Source organism: Schistocerca cancellata, chromosome 1 (genome assembly GCF_023864275.1).
Source record: "Schistocerca cancellata isolate TAMUIC-IGC-003103 chromosome 1, iqSchCanc2.1, whole genome shotgun sequence".
Classification (NCBI taxonomy): Eukaryota; Metazoa; Arthropoda; class Insecta; order Orthoptera; family Acrididae; genus Schistocerca; species Schistocerca cancellata.
This window is the reverse complement of record NC_064626.1, coordinates 869,121,081-869,138,386: the sequence shown is the minus strand read 5'-3', so window position 1 is coordinate 869,138,386 and position 17,306 is coordinate 869,121,081. Positions and strand designations below refer to the sequence as shown.

Here is a 17,306-nt window from a genome sequence, read left to right as displayed (position 1 = left end):
CTGGCCAGGGTAGTTGACTTACACCTTCTAGAGCACGTTGGGTGGCACGGGATACATGCGGACATGCATTGTCCTGTTGGAACAGCAAGTTCCCTTGCCGGTCTAGGAATGGTAGAATGATGGGTTCGATGACGGTTTGGATGTACCGTGCACTATTCAGTGTCCCCTCGATGATCACCAGTGGTGTACGGCCAGTGTAGGAGATCGCTCCCCACACCATGATGCCGGGTGTTGGCCCTGTGTGCCTCGGTCGTATGCAGTCCTGATTGTGGCGCTCACCTGCACAGCGCCAAACATGCATACGACCATCATTGGCACCAAGGTAGAAGCGACTCTCATCGCTGAAGACGACACGTCTCCATTCGTCCCTCCATTCACGCCTGTCGCGACACCACTGGAGGCGGGCTGCACGATGTTGGGGCGTGAGCGGAAGACGGCCTAACGTCGTGCGGGACCGTAGCCCAGCTTCATGGAGACGGTTGCGAATGGTCCTCGCCAATACCCCAGGAGCAACAGTGTCCCTAATTTGCTGGGAAGTGGCGGTGCGGTCCCCTACGGCACTGCGTAGGATCCTACGGTCTTGGCGTGCATCCGTGCGTCGCTGCGGTCCGGTCCCAGGTCGACGGGCACGTGCACCTTCCGCCGACCACTGGCGACAACATCAATGTACTGTGGAGACCTCACGCCCCACGTGTTGAGCAATTCGGCGGTACATCCACCCGGCCTCCCGCATGCCCACTATACGCCCTCACTCAAAGTCCGTCAACTGCACATACGGTTCACGTCCACGCTGTCGCGGCATGCTACCAGTGTTAAAGACTGCGATGGAGCTCCGTATGCCACGGCAAACTGGCTGACACTGATGGCGGCGGTGCACAAATGCTGCGCAGCTAGCGCCATTCGTCAGCCAACACCGCGGTTCCTGGTGTGTCCGCTGTGCTGTGCATGTGATCATTGCTTGTACAGCCCTCTCGCAGTGTCCGGAGCAAGTATGGTGGGTCTGACACACCGGTGTCAATGTGTTCTTTTTTCCATTTCCAGGAGTGTAGATTCAAAGTAAATATGTTGGTGTATGTATGTGCTTAACTAAAACAAAAATTTTGAACTACTATTAAGGAAAACAGCCATGAATAACCTTCCCTTAAAAAACTTTAAAATTGTAATTTCAGAATATGAAGTGTATATTGAAAAATATTTTCGTTCCAATTTTGGGTATATATTTGTGTTTATGTACATATGCAGATGCAATTTGTTTTCAAGTATTACGGCATTTTCTGAATACTATAAAATGTCTTGTGCTAATGTTGTCTGTATATTCATGTGGTTCTGAGTGTTTACATTTTTTGAAATATATGCAAAAATTGTTGAAAGGAACATAATGTATACTATTTGCTTATTATTGTTTTGCAAAGTAAAGATGAATTATGATAAATGTATTTGAAATGAAAATATTTGATGCTGTACTGCTTAACAATGGACCTATTGTTTCTTAAAATAGTATGAAGATGAATTATTCTGTTTAGGTAAAAATGAAAATTATTGTAGATGTCTTATTTTTCTTAGAGTGTTTATTGCATGTTTGTAACATGCATTTTTTTCCCAAATGAGGTTGGATGGATAATTTTTTTTTGATAGCTGACACTGTTAAGGTGTTATGGATGCTTCCTTGATGTATCCCTCATGGGAAACCTCAACGAAACGTGGGGCATGTGTAACACCATAATTAATACTGTAAATATTTTGTCTGACTTACTACAATGAAGTGAAAAGTTGTGCAAAATGTTTTCTCTTTACTATTTCAATTCTTTGTTTTAATTGGAGGAAAAGGTATATAATTATGTGCCTTTCATGTCAACATGTTAATGTATTCAAATTTATGATTTTTTAAAAGATGTTTGCTAACAACTATGTATAAGCTGGTTCATACCTAGGGACTTGCACTGTGTAAAATGAAAAGCAACAGTACTTCCCATTTGCAATGGAAGTGAGTCGGCACGCCTTAAAATGTGGTTGGCGTGGGCTAAAAGGTGGAATAGGAGTCACTAGTCAGTTGGTAGCTAGCTACTGGACACTCTGGTCTGAGCAGCAAGTGAGTGAACAGTGCAAGTGACGAGGGTAGCATCCAGTACCTGTATTAATATGGAAAGGCCTCAGATGTGTGTACGGCTATAAAAGTGGTGCTCTATTAATGAAAAAGGCCCTAATGTTGAGAGTATCATTGCGAAGAAGAAGATAATAGAGCAAATTACATCCAGAGTAAAGACCAGGTAGCCATCATGTACTTGCCACCAATAATGCGCCATCATTTCAGCAAATCTGAGAGGTCAGATTTACGTCAAAGTATGAACCAGTACCTTTAAATGTTGTTTAATTTGCAATAATAAGGCAAATTTTGTCAAACTTGTGTGCAATCTTTGATTTGGTTCCTCTCATGATACCTTTTAGGATCCACTCCACATAAATACTGACATCCAAGAATCTTGTGTGTTAAAAACTGACGAAAATGAATATTTGTTTATTCACATAATTCTGAATGCAAAATATCTAGAGATACTGTGGTTTCAATTGAAGTTTAGGGAGGAAGTTAGTGTTGCATTTATGAAAACCTCCATAGTGACTGATTTGCTTTATTTCAAACTCTTTGTGCTTTAAAGATCAACTGCATTAAATTCTGTTAGTTAAAATTACTGGTTGTATTAATGACATTAAGACAGCACATTGTCTTGAAGTTAGTTGGAGTGTAAATGCACTTGAAGGCTTACTTAAAAATTTATAGAGAAAATTGCCAGCATTTACTGTTTCAAAAACCATCCAGGGTGAGTGAAATTAGTGAAAGAATAATACCAAAATTTGTGTCTTACAAATTGTCTCAGAAAAGTGTGTTTAGTTTGCTTTATAGTAATGGACAGTTTAAGGGTCCCCAATTTTGAGTTGCTTAAAATGAATAAACCTACTTGAATAATGAATATATAAATTGCAGTTGAAGTTAAATTTGAGTTTTATGTACTTTGTGTGATGAAAATTGGTAAGTCAGTTTGAGAGCTCCCACCAACAATTTTGCTCATTGAAGATAAAGTTACTGTAATTGCTCTTATCCATAAAAACAAAAAAATATTACTTCTTAATGTGTATAAAAATCCTACTGCAAGTGACATTTAATTATATTTGTATTATGTGTAAAGTAACTATTGAAACAGGACTATGCCCATGTTCAGTTTTGGTTTAGCAGTGTCTTTCACAACATTTGATGATGAGATAATTTATATATGACAAAGTGTTACAGTTGAGAAGAGATAAAGCTGTTAACTGTTTCTGTGAGAGCTTGCATATACCATTTATAACTGCTAGCATCACTGTACCACTTGTCTGATTATGGTAGAGTTCATTGCACTTCTTTGAGAAAGAAGTAATGGTAGCTATCCTTTATCATAGCTCTACACAGATTATATAAAAGTAATGTTTCACATTACTATGGCTAATTAGGCTGGAGACCATTTTTGTTTCATTTAAGTCAACTTGGTTACTTAAAACATTTTCCAAATTTCAGTCTTTGCTTTCTGGTTTCTTTTGTAACACTAAATTCAGGTTCGGTAGCTAAACCCATTAGGTAATTCATGGTCAATTTACAAAAATCCACCCAGAGGGTAACATTAACTGCGTCTTAATACCATAATTGGTAATACACTGTATGTTAATATAACATGTGATGCAGTACAGTGTTATAACTTTCTGACACTTAAATCTATACTCGATGTTAACAAATTTATCTTCTTCAGAAATGCTTTCCTTGCCATTACGTCTACATTTTATATCCTCTTTACTTCAACCATCATTAATTATTTTGCTCTCCAAATAGCAAAACTCACCTACTACTTTAAGTGTCTCATTTCCTAATCTAATTCCCTCAGCATCATCTGATTTAGTTCGACTAAATTCCATTATCCTCGTTCTGCTTTTCTTGATGTTCATCTTATATCCTTCTTTCAACCCATGCTCCATTCCACATTAAGCTTGTCTTCCATGTCCTTTGCTGTCTCTGACAGAATTACAATGTCACTGGTGAACCTCAAAGTTTTTATTTCTCCTTCATGGATTTTAATTCCTACTCCAAATTTTTCTTTTGTTTCCTTTACTGCTTGCTGAATATACAGATTTAATAACATCAGAAATAGGCTACAATCCTGTCTCACTCCCTTCTCAACCATTGCTTCCCTTTCTTGCCCCTCGACTCTTATAACTGCCATCTGGTTTCTGCGCAAATTGTAAATAGCCTTTCACTCTCTGTATTTGACCTCTGCCACTTTCAGAATTTGAAAGAGAGTATTCCTGCCAACATTGCCGAAAGCCTTCTCCAAGTCTACAAATGCTAGAAATGTATGTTGGCCTTTCCTTGATCTATCTTCTAAGATAAGTCATAGGGTCAGCATTGCCTCGCGTGTTCCAACATTTCTACAGAATCCAAACTGATCTTCCCTGAGGTCAGCTTCTACCAGTTTTTCCATTCATCTGTAAGGAATTCATGTTAGTATTTTGCAGTTGTGACTTATTAAACTGATATTTTGGTAATTTTCACACCTGCCAACACTTGCTTTCTTTGGGATTGGAATTCATATATTCTTCTTGAAGTCTGAGGGTTTTCACCTATCCCATATATCTTGCTCACCAGATGATAGAGTTCTGTCAGAGCTGGCTCTCCCAAGGCTATCAGTAGTTCCGATGGAATGTTGTCTACTCCAGGTGCCTTGTTATGACTTAGGTCTTTCAGTGCTCTGTCAAGTTCTTCACAGTACGTACCTCACATCTCATTTTCGATTACGTCCTCTTCCATTTCAATAACACTTCCCTCAAGTGCATCGCCCTTTCAGCCTTCCCTTCTTTGTTTGGAACTGATTTTCCATCTAAGATCTTGATATTCATACAAGTGGTTCTCTTTTATCCAAAGGTCTATTTAATTTTCCTGTAGGCAGTCAAGAGGTTAAATTGAGATTGGTGGTGGCTATGGTAGTGGTGGTGGTGGTGGTGGTGGTGGTGGTGGTGGCATTGGGGGGGGAGGGGGAGGGGTACTGGAAAAGGAGAAAGTAAAAAAACTGGTTTGTTGATGGAATAGAGGGCTGTGTAGTGCTGGAATGGGAAGAGGGAAGGGGATAGATGGATAAGAACAATGACTAATGAAGGTTGGGGCCTGGAGGATTACAGGACTGTAGGATATTATGCAAGGAGAGTTCCCACCTGGGCAATTCAGAAAAGCTGGTGTTTATGGAAGGAGCCAGATTACACAGGCTGTGAAGCACTCATTGTAATGAAGAACATCGTGTTGGGCAACATGCTCAGCAACAGGGTGGTCCAGTTGTTTCTTGACCACAACTTCTCAGAGACCAAGGGTGGGTAGGATGTATGAAGGGGCCTCTGGGCATGGAATGGGTGGCAGCTGTCGAAGTGGAGGTATTGCAGGCAGTTGGTAGGTTTGATATGGACAGAAGTACTGATGTAGCCCTCTTTGAGGTGGAGGTCAACATCAAGCAAGGTGGCTTGTTGGGTTGAGTAGGACCAGGTGAAGCAAATGGGGGAGAAGCTGTTGAGGTTCTGGAGGATGCAGTGGCCACAGTTGGGTATGCTGAGTGAAAGGAACCTCTTGGCATGGAATGGGTGGCAGCTGTCGAAGTGAAGGTATTGCTTGTGATAAGTAGGTCTGATATGGACAGAGGTACTGATGTAGACATCTTTGAGGTGGAGGTCAACATTGAGCAAGGTGGCTTGTTGGGTTGAGTAGGACTAGGTGAAGCAAATGGGGGAGAAGTTATTGAGGTTCTGGAGGAATATGGATAGGGTGTCCTCATTTTCAATCCAGATCACAAAGATGTCATCAGTGAATCTGAATGAGGTGAGGTGTTTGGGATTTTGGGTGTTTAGCAAGGATTCCTCTAATGGCCCATGAATAAGCTGACATAGGATTGTGCTATGCAAATAGCAGTACTCTGGATTGGTAGTAAGTATTGCTGTCAAAGGAGAATTAATTGTGGTTGGGGATATAGTTGGTTGTGGTAACTTGGAATGAGGTTGTCGGTTTGGAATCCACTGGGCACTGGGAAATGTAGTGTTCAATAATGGTAAGGCCATGGGCATTAGGGATGTTAGTGTAAAGGGATGAGCAGGGCACTGTGTGGTAAAGGGACAGGAACTGTGGAGAGTTGGTGGAGGAAATGGTTGCTATTTTTAATATAGGAGGATAGGTTCTGGGTAATAGGTTGAAGGTGTTGTTCTACAAGAGCAGAGATTCTCTCTGTGGGGGCACAGTAACTGGCCACAATGGGGCATCATGGGTGGTTAGGTTTATGGACTTTAGAAAGCATGCGGAATTTTGAGTGTGGGGAGTGGTAGGGGTGAGGAAAGAGAGGGACGCTGGGGAGAGGTTCTGGGATGGACCTAAGGATTTGAGGAGAGACTGGAGGTCTTGCTGGATTTCTGGAATGGGGTCACTATGGCATAGTTTGTAGGTGGATGAATTTGACAGTTGGTGGTGTCCTTCACTGAGGTAATCATTGTGGTTCAAAACAACAGTGGTAGAGCCTTTGTCAGCATTTAAGATTGTAAGGTTGGGATCAATATTTAGTTGGCAGATTACATTTCTTTCTGTGAGTGTAAGTCTAATTTGCATGTTGAGTCATTTGGCGGATGATGGTCAGGCAAGATTCAAGACTAAGAAATTCTGAAATGACATGGGACATGGGGGTGGGTCACAGTTGGATGGAGGAGTCAACTGAGTCAGGCAGGGTTCAACAATGGTCATTGGTTGAGTCTGATTGGTAGGGTTGGTGGCGAAAAAGTGTTTCCACTGTAGGGACCAGGCAAAAGGGAGATGGTCTTTAACAAGTTCTGCATGATTGAATTTGGGAGTGGGGCAAAATGTGGGCCTTTGGAAAGAACAGATACTTCTGTGGGGCTAAGGCTTTTGGAGGAAAGTTTTATGACAGTATTATAGGTCTGTTTTGATTGTGGATTCTGTGTGGTGATGGCAGGGAATTTTGGAGGGTGAGGTAAATGTAGTCGGTCTGCAAGAAAGGGTTTGTCAGCTGTGAGGACATGTGGGGGAGGTTTGGAGGTTGTTGTAGAGGTGGTGGACAGTCATAGTCCAAGGTGGGAGTATGAAGTGGAGCTAGTGCACTTTCCACCAACACCAGCTTTTCTGAATTGCGCAGGTGGAATCTCTCCCTGCAATAAATCCTAAGTTCCCCTAATCCTCCTGGCCTCAACCTTCTTTAGTCATCGTCCTTGCCCTTCCAGCACCTTCTCTGTTCCCATTCCAGCACTAGACAGCCCTCTATTCCACCAACACACCCAGTCTTTTTACTTCTCTCCTTTCCTTCTACCTTCCTCCCTCTCTCCCCCACCCTCTGTCTAACCTCCTGACTGCACCTACTTGCTCTACACTCTTTCCACCTCAATCCTGCTCGCTCCCACTAGCAGCATTTTACTGTGCCTCACCCCTATCCTGCTATCCCTCCCACTCCCTACTGCTGTCTACTCCTTATCCCCACACAGTTGTCTCTCCCATCATGCATTACTGCTCACAGTTTGGTTTCAGTTGCCAGAGACTGTGGTCATGAGTGTGTGTTTGTATGTTGTCTATTTTTGACAAAGACCTAACTGGCCAAAAGCTAATTTTCCAACAGTCTTTTTGTTGTGCCAGTCTGCAACTCAGCATCTCCATTATATGGCATGTAGCAACTATCCTTTTCATAATATTGTTGGAGTAATGAAAAAGTTATTCTTATGAGCATTTCTCATAATGAAAATTTGGGCATGATTTTGATCTAAGCTAAAAAAATGACAGTAGTATTTAAAGTTATGTTGGCTTAAATGAATACAAATGGTACACAAACTTCGAATTTCATCTGTATTTGAGACTTTTTTCATGAGAGATTCAGGAGAACATGAGATGATAAAATGTGGGTTACATATGAAAATAACACTACTTTCTTCCCTTTTACCATATTTTCTTTTATTTTTTTCCCTGAATCATTTTCATCATACATCGAACACGTTATTTCAGAATGAGTTTTGTGCATTAAATTCAAGGCATAATTTTGTTTCTCTTTACATAATATTGTTGTTATGAATCTGAATGCCAAATTCAATTAGTCTGGTGTTGTACACTTTCTTATTTGTGAACATGTTAATTGAATTCATTTTCTATGGACAGACCAATATGAGAGCTGGTTGAAACCTGAATTCATAGCAGTCAGATTATTGTTGAAAATAGGCTCATGGGAAATGGAGGTGGTGTATTTGTGATAGTATTTAAACTGAAATCTGCTGGGATAAAAATTGAAGCTGCATCCGAGATTGTTTGACCAAGACTAAGTATCAGGTTGGGCTTAAAAAGGTAACTGGATCCTTCTGTTGACTACCAGAATTGTCTCCTAGTGTAACCGAAAATTCTAGAGAAAACCTCAGTTCACTTGTACGTAAGTTCCCCAATCACACTGTAATCATTGGTGGAGACTTTGATCAACCAACAATTAATTGGGTAAATTACCGTTTTGTTAGTGGTGGGCTTCATAAGACATCCTGTGAAACATTATTAAATGCCTTCTCTGAAAAGTCTCTAGAACAGATAGTTCAGAAACCCATTCACGATGGACATATGGTGGATCTAATGGCAGGATGTCCACATTGAAACTGGTATCAGTGACAACGATGCAATCATGGCAACAATCATTACCAAAGCACAAAGACAACTAAAACAAGCAGAAAGACATGTGTGTTCAGTAAACTAGATAAAAAAATAAGTAGAATCAGTAATGTCACATCTCAATGAGGAACTCAAAACTCTCAGCACAGGGCAGAAGCAAGTAGAGGAACTATGGCTTAAGTTTAAAAGAATAGTTGATCAAGCACTGGATAGCTAGTTGATCAAGCACTGGATAGATAAGTACCCAGTAGAACAGTTCATAATGATATACAGTCACTGTAAAGAAACTTCTAAAGAAACAGATACTACTGCATAGTAGGTGTTAAACAAAGCATAGATAGAGAGATGCTGAATGAAGTGCATTTGGCTGTCAAGAGCCCAATGTGTGATGCTTTCAATGACAACTGTAGCAGAATATTGTCAACTGAACTTTCACAGAACCCAAAGAAAATTTGGTTGTATGTAAAGGCTGTTATTGACACCAAAGTTAGTGAAGAATTCAGTCGCAAATGAGACAGGAACTGAAATTGAGGGTAGCAAAACAAAAGCTGAAATGCTTAACTTTATATTAAAATGTCCCTTTACAATTGAAAACCCGGGAGGATTGTCCCAGTTTAATTCACATACGACTGAAAAGATGAATGAAATATGTATTAATGTCAGTGGTGTTGAGAAACAGCTGAAATAATTAAAACTGAGCAAAGCTCCACAGCCTGATGGAATCCCTATCAGATTCTGAGTTAGCCTCTCTTCTAACTATGATTGACTGCAGATCCCTTGAACCCAATACCATGCCCAGTTCTTGGAAAAAAAGCACAAGACACACCTGTCTACAAGAGGGGTAGTAGAAGTGACCCACAAATCTACCATCCAATATCCTTGACATCAATTTGTTGTAGAATCTTAGAACATATTTTGAGCTCAAACAGAATGAGATACCTTGGACAGAATGACTTCCTCAATGACAACCAACATGAATTCTGGAAACATCGATCATATTAAATACAACTCATACTTTTCTCACATGACATAGTGAAAGCTTAGGGTGAAGGCAGTCAGGTGGATACAGCATTTCTTTGTTTCTGAAAAGCATTTAACTCAGTACCACACCTACACCTATATTCAAAAGTTCGATCATATGGTGTATAAAGTGATGTTCGTCACTGGATTGAGGACTTTTTGGTAGGGAGGATGCAGTTTTTTTCATGCATGAAATTAGATTAGATTTGATTAGATTTACTTTCATTCCAATTGATCCGCAGTGAGGAGGTCCTCCAGGATGTGGAACATGTCAGAAAAACAACAATACATGACAAATATTTACAACTAAAACAGATAAGCACTTTCGTTTGGTAAGTCACATCATTTTTGTTTTTAGATATATTTTTCCCACGTGGAATGTTTCCCTCTATTATATATATTTTCCATGACTTACCAAACGGGAAAGTGCTGGTAGATAGACACAATAAAAAAAACAAAAACACACACACAAAATTTCAAGCTTTCGCAACCAACGGTTGCTTCGTCAGGAAAGAGGGAAGGAGAGGGAAAGACGAAGGAATGTTGGTTTTAAGGGAGAGGGTAAGGAGTCATTCCAATCCCAGGAGCAGAAAGACTTACCTTAGGGGGAAAAAAGGACAGGTATACACTCACACACACACACACACATATATCCATCCACATATACACAGACACAAGCAGACATTTGTAAAGGCAAAGCCCCACACCTGGAAGTTAACTAGAACCATGAGTACTCCACTTTTCTCCAATTTGGCTGAACATTACATTCACACATGCAAGTAATCACAGAAAAACTATAACATTAGAATGATCACCCATTAGCCCAAATAAAATAGATTACCACTTATAAAATGTTCTGTTAAACAAACTGAACAACTTGTGATGTGTTTGTACCAACAAATGCAATGGAAATTAATGTGTGGAATGCAAAACTGATCAGCAGAGCACATTCATTAATATTACGTAAAATGCAGAACAGCAAACACACAACTGTAGATAAACACTTCCAAACTACACAAATAAAGAAACATTGGCAATTAAAAGCAAATGCAAAGAAATGGGCCATGGTTGGCAAGCAGCATCTGCAGGGACATGTTTACGATGACGACCGTGTTTACGAGTGTGGCTGTAGTGCACTATTGTGGTTTGGTCTAGCTGTCGCAGTGTCCACATGTAGCGCTTGCTGCTATTGTTATTCTGCTTTCATCTCCGCACGCAGACCAACTGTAGGAGGCGAGGTACTGGCAGAAGTAAAGCTGTGAGGACGGGGCGTGAGTCATGCTTGGGTAGCTCAGTTGGTAGAGCACTTGCCCGTGAAAGGCAAAGGTCCCGAGTTCGAGTCTCGGTCCGGCACACAGTTTTAATCTGCCAGGAAGTTTCAACTGTAGTACACCGTGTTACCAGACGTCTGTGATAGTGTAGTGTTGTAGGAACTGTGACCATGGTGTATTCGAACTCTGAAAAGGCGGAGATCATACTCATCTATGGCGAGTGTCGATGAAATGCAGCTGAAGCCTGCAGGTTGTATGCAGAACGGTACCCGGACAGAGAGCATCCAACATGCCGCACATTGCAAAACATCTACCGCCGAATGTATGCAACAGGTATGGTCGTAGCATGCAAACGGGTCCGTAACAGGCCCATCACAGGAGAAGTGGGTGCAGTTGGTGTGTTAGCTGCTGTTGCCATGAACCCACACATGAGTACATGGGACATTACGAGAGCCGGTGGACTGAGTCAAAGTAGTGTCATGCGCATACTGCATCGTCACCGCTTTCACCCATTTCATGTGTCGCTACATCAGCAATTACATGGTGATGACTTTAATCATCGAGTGCAATTCTGTCAATTAACAGAGAATGCGTTGCAGTTCTACCTGTTTACCAATGAAGCGGGTTTCACAAACCACGGGGCAGTGAATCTACGGAACATGCATTACTGGTCTGTGGACAATCCTCGCTGGCTCAGACAGGTAGAGTGACAGCGAATGTGGACTGTAAATGTATGGTGCGGAATCACTGGCGTCCACCTCATTGGTCCTCACTTCATTGCAGGGGCCCAAACAGCTGCAACATACATCGCGTTTCTACAGAATGATCTGCCAACGTTGCTCGAAAATGTCCCACTGGAAACGCGTCAATGTATGTGGTATCAGCATGATGGTGCACCTGTACATTCCGCAATTAACACTAGGCTGACCCTTGACAGGATGTTCGACGGGCGTTTCATAGGACGTGGAGGACGCATAAATTGGCCAGCCCGTTCTCCTGATCTTACAGCTCTGCACTTCTTTCTGTGGGGTACATTAAAGGAGAATGTGTACCATGATGTGCCTACAACCCCAGAGGATATGAAACAACGTACTGCGGCAGCCTGCGGCGACATTCCACCAGATGTACTGCGGCGCGTACGACATTCATTACGCCAGAGATTGCAATTGTGTGCAGCAAATGATGGCCACCACATTGAACATCTATTGGCCTGACATGTTGGGACACACTCTATTCCACTCCGTAATTGAAAACGGAAACCACATGTGTACGTGTACTTCACCCCTCATGGTAATGTACATGTGCATCAGTGAAAAAGACCAATAAAAAGGTGTTAGCATGTGGACGTAATGTGCTGTTCCAGTCTCTTCTGTACCTAAGGTCCATCATAATTCGGTGCTCTCCGATACACATGATTGAAATTTGGGGGCACAGAGCTGGGTGTGGGAGGGAGGGGCATCACAACATGTTGGAGCTGATTTCCTCCAATCAGAGCACTCATTATTATGGTCTAAACATTTGTCATTGCCAACCTGCCACAATAATTGGTCAGTTCACTTTCAGCTCCTTGTCTGGCATTCTTTCTTGACGTGTTGGATCCTGAATCATGGGTTTGGTGCTTCCATTTTGTATTTCATTAACTACACCAAAATTAATACACACACACACACACACACACACACACACACACACACACACACACAAAAATGATGCCAATGAAATACACGTTTCATACACAGCACTAACCAAAGACTGCTGGATACCTTCACATAAGATGGGACTCAGCATCATGCATAATCACAGAGATCAGTTTACATTAGATAAGCTTCACGCATGAAGCTGAATTTTTGAGGCTGCAATCTATCATTGTGACTGGGTCACTACAGTCAGAAACATAGCTTGTAGCGTAGTGCATTGTTTAGGGCATTAAGCTCAAGTGTAAAAGGTCATAGGTTCAAATCTTATCAAAAATAGCGATTATTTTATTATTTAAAATCTAATCAAAAGAGTTTGATAATTATTTTTATTCACTTAGTCTGCTTAAAGGTAATTTTTTTCTGATTCTTTGCCAAGTCATTTTCATCACTGTACTGACTTTTTTTATTTGCTTTTATTTTTTTTCCTGTAATTCGTTTTCACGTAGAATCAGTCTGCATCACTTATAGCCTGCAACCAAGTGCCAATGAAGACTGCTCATTGGTTGGCAACGTGGCAGCTTGTGTAGCCAGTGTGAGGATGGTTGCAGGTAAACAATGACAGCAGGAAAATACTGTTTGTTTTTAGTGCAGAAACTGAATCTTTTCTATCTTAAGTTTGCTTGTCAGAGGTTAGCTTTAATCACTGTGAACAGAGTGATCAAGAATTTCGGTTCTGCTGCAGATTGTTGACCAACATGTCCTTGGATACATTGTATGTCACAAGTTTGCAGTTAGCTTTGGACATAAGCTTAAATTCTGGGCTACAAAACGCATCATCTGCCAAAATCATTGGTCACATAAAATCAGATGTGACAGATTGTAGTGCCCCCAGAATTTTACAAAAGTCTGGAGTCACTTGTGTTCCAGCCACTTCGAATACACCTTATTCTGTAGTGAGTTGTAGCATAAACAGATACACACTGCTGCAGAACGTTATTTGTGCAGGCTAACCAAGAAAGAAGAGCCAAACCGGGCCAACAAGTGACACGCTCGGTTGCAGCAAAGAGAAAAGAAAAACTTCTGGCCCAGAATTCCGTGGACGAATTTCATGCACGAAAAACATTGGTGATTGTTGTGTGTTGTGGAGAGACAACGGAAGACAAAAAAAAGATTATTATTAATAGTGACTTGGTCTTGAGCAAACGGACATGTATATTAGTATTGTATCATTGAGAAAAAATGTTATTTAATTTGGTTGAATTCAGTCGTGTGCGAATGCCCTAAGAAAGTATGGGCTTACTGTTTAATGTGACAGTGAAATGGTGTATTGAATTTTGAATATAGAATATGTTAACAGCAACTGAATTTTGAGAGAGTTATTATTTGGACTAGATAATAGGATTTTGGAATAGTAGATGAATTTTCACCTTCTTCAAAATATAGAATCTTTGGAGAAGAGTTTGATGCAAGCAGAAGAAGCCGGAGCTGCGGGGAAGCTGAGCCTGTATCCGGCATTCAAGTAAGTTCACACTGATAGTCCAGTCTAAGTTTTAGAGAAGATACAACGGGGCACCGCATAACGTGGCAACCGGTAAAGAAAGGACCTGTGAAGAAGGTGGAAGATTAACAAAATCAAGTTGAAAAGATTGACAAGTGTTGCCATATCAACGAGTAACAGCGAACAACATTCGAAGATATTTATCAAAAATTGTCCTATTGGTTAATGGTGATAGAAGCAAGGAAATCGAGTAGAATGAACACCACAGTCAATCCATTAATTCACAAATGCTGACACCACCATTCACAAACGCCGATGCCGCCGATGAACGCCACCACTGCCGTTTACAATGTCGACGCTGCCGTCTACAATGCCGCCACCGCCATCTACTATGCCGATGCTGCTGTCTACAACGCCAACATCTACAACGCCAATGCTGCTGTCTACAAACACCGATGCTGCCGCCAACACCAACACTGATGCCGCCGGTAGCAGATCGTCAAGTCACACTGGGTGAGTGAACTTTGACATTTGTTCAATTGTGCAGTGTAGGACTTGTGAGTAGGGGGTACTATGAATGTTGACTTGACTTAAGCCTAAGAAGAATAAGATGGAAGGGGATAATCAAGAATCAGAAGAGCATGTTGGGGCTATGGGGATAGGAAACCCAGGACCTGATTTGGATGAATTAATGAAGTTTATCAAAACTCAGTTTGAGTCACAGAACACAAGACAAGACTAACTGAAGGCAGAATTAAATTCTAAACTAGATTTACAGAACTCAAAATTAAAGTCTAAAATAGATTTACAGAACACTCAAATGCAACACCTCAAGTTAGACTTGAAGAAAGAATTTTCTGACTCTCTAAGTGAAAGAGTAAATATTTTGTTTAAAGGCTTAGAAGAGAGACAGGAGAAAAATTTACAGGAAATAGCTCAGAAATTAGAGTATGATGTCAACTGTAAATGTAGTAGCCTAGAAACCAGTCAACGAAAATTTTGGTTCCTTGAATGATGTCTGTAAGGGCACATTTGATGTGGTTAAACAGGAATTAAGTAACATTAAAACAAATGTACATAAACAAGATAAATTGCTCCCATTAGTTCAGGTGCAAATTTCAGGAGTTAGCTCACGTTTAGAAACTGTAGAACAAAATCTCAAAGAAAAGTTAACTACAACTGAGTTGATCAATCTAACCAGTATAGAGGAACAGGTGGATGAGCTAATAGAACGAAAAGTGGAAGAAAAATTAAGTGTTGACATTCCTTCGACTATAATGACCTCTGAATTAGATCATACTAAAAAAGACTTAGATAACCTAAGAAGGGAATTCAAAATTATTCAGGAGAAACTTGAAAAGAGTATAGTGTCTCAAAATCTTGTTCTAAATAAAGAAATAATTAACGATTTGCAATGGGGATCAAATTCAGGCTTTTCCCAACAGTTCCCTAGGTTTAAACCAGACGGGGAGGTACACCCCACCCATTTCCTAAAACGATTTAATCAGGCCATGACTAAAAGTTGGGAAGAGGCTAAGAAAATAGAATTTGCGATAGGTTATTTGGAGGGTGAAGCTTCAGAATGGGGCACAGTAAACATAGGGAATTTCATGTCCTGGGAAGACTTTCAAAGAAAATAAAAAAAAAAAAATATTGGTCTTCCAGTGCACAAGAGAAGTTAATTTCAGATTTATAGGACCCGAAATACTACAGCAACACCTGGGGTTCGATGCATAAGTATTTCGACTGGCACTTGACAAGGGCCAAGTATTTAGAGAAACCAATAGAGGAGAAAGGAATGTATAATGTTAAAGATATAAAGAGATATGTACAAAACCCCCAGGGATGTTGACATTCTGGGTTAATGGGCGGAGTGACGTGCGCCAGTTCCTGAGTTGGATTCGGTGTTGCTTCTACTTTAGTTTTCATGCTCTGGATTCCCTTCACTTCTTCAACTATTCTGTCATCTATTCTCATACTATAAATCTATAACTGGTCGTTTTCACATCAGCCTGAAATGACTGTACTGACAAATAGGTTCAGGGTTATCTCATTTTCGAGTCCTGAAAAGGTAAAACCCGTAGATGTAATCTACGAAGACTAGGTCCCCCACAGACTTGACATAAATTTGTCAACTTTGAAACTGCATTTGGATCTGGAGATATTCTGTTGAGGAAGCATGCCGAAAACAGAAGGCATATGTGAGTTCCACAAGGGTAAAACCCGGGGAGTGTGTTCCCGAGAGTGCTATCTGGTAGTCTCTGTACTTCTAGATAGAACATTATAAACGCCAGTGTTGAGGGAAATGGCATAATTAAGTGTTACATGATGTTTAAATTTTTATAAAATGTTTTGTACCTTTTGTAAAGCATGATGTGATGGGGGAGGGTTTGTACTCAATTTTGTATAAGGGATGGTTAGTGTAGGCATAGACACGACCAACACTACACAAACACCACACCCTTCATACAGCCCTCGCAAACAAGTGTGACTGGTTCTTCATCATTTGCCATTCCATAGGAGTTGCTAAGATCTTTTCTTCAGGGACTTCTAAAGTGACGGTGAGAATGTCCATTCTGTAGGAGAAGCTGAACATCATACTTCCTCCGGCTTCTCACCTAAGTACTGGTGAAGTGGGGATCCTGGGGAAGGGGGAGGGAAGGATTTCCTGTCTTTGGGGCTATCTTATTTCTTTCTTTGATCTTAGCAACCAACTCTTTTATTTCCTTTCTTACTTCTCTTTAGAGTACCAATCTATCTTTCCCTCTATCCTCATTCATATACTTCTATCGCTGAAGTCCTTCTCTTTTTTGTGATTTATATAAATCTTCAACTAAGAACCTTAGCTAGCCGAAGAACCAGGACACATGATCACACTTTATCACTCAGACAATTGAAGACAAACGCGCAGACAAGAAACACCAGATAAGAAGTGACATCCGTCACGTGTAAGAGGGGGAAGTAGTGCTAGTCAAGGACTAGATCACTTGCTTATGAGGATGACGGTTGCACTTCTCAGAGGGAATGCTGCATTTAGAGTAAGTTAAAATAAACTTTTCCTATGATGTGTTTAGAGTAAATTAAAATAAAGTGTTCCTAGATGTGGTAGTACCTTGTAGAATAAGTAGAGCTAAGGGAAGATAAAAGTTAAGCCAGAGAAGAAAAACACTACCAGAACCTGTATCAAC

General features: G+C 40.8%; 1 protein-coding gene and 1 non-coding gene across 2 annotated transcripts in view; one reads left to right on the top strand and one right to left on the bottom strand.

Moving 5' to 3' along the window:
- LOC126189843 (cilia- and flagella-associated protein 251-like) overlaps nucleotides 1–17,306 on the bottom strand; it is a 794,634-nt gene that overhangs the window by 148,780 nt on the left and 628,548 nt on the right. The window lies entirely within an intron of this gene.
- Trnas-uga (transfer RNA serine (anticodon UGA)) lies at nucleotides 10,992–11,066 on the top strand. Its single transcript has one exon. It is a non-coding gene; the product is annotated as a tRNA-Ser (tRNA).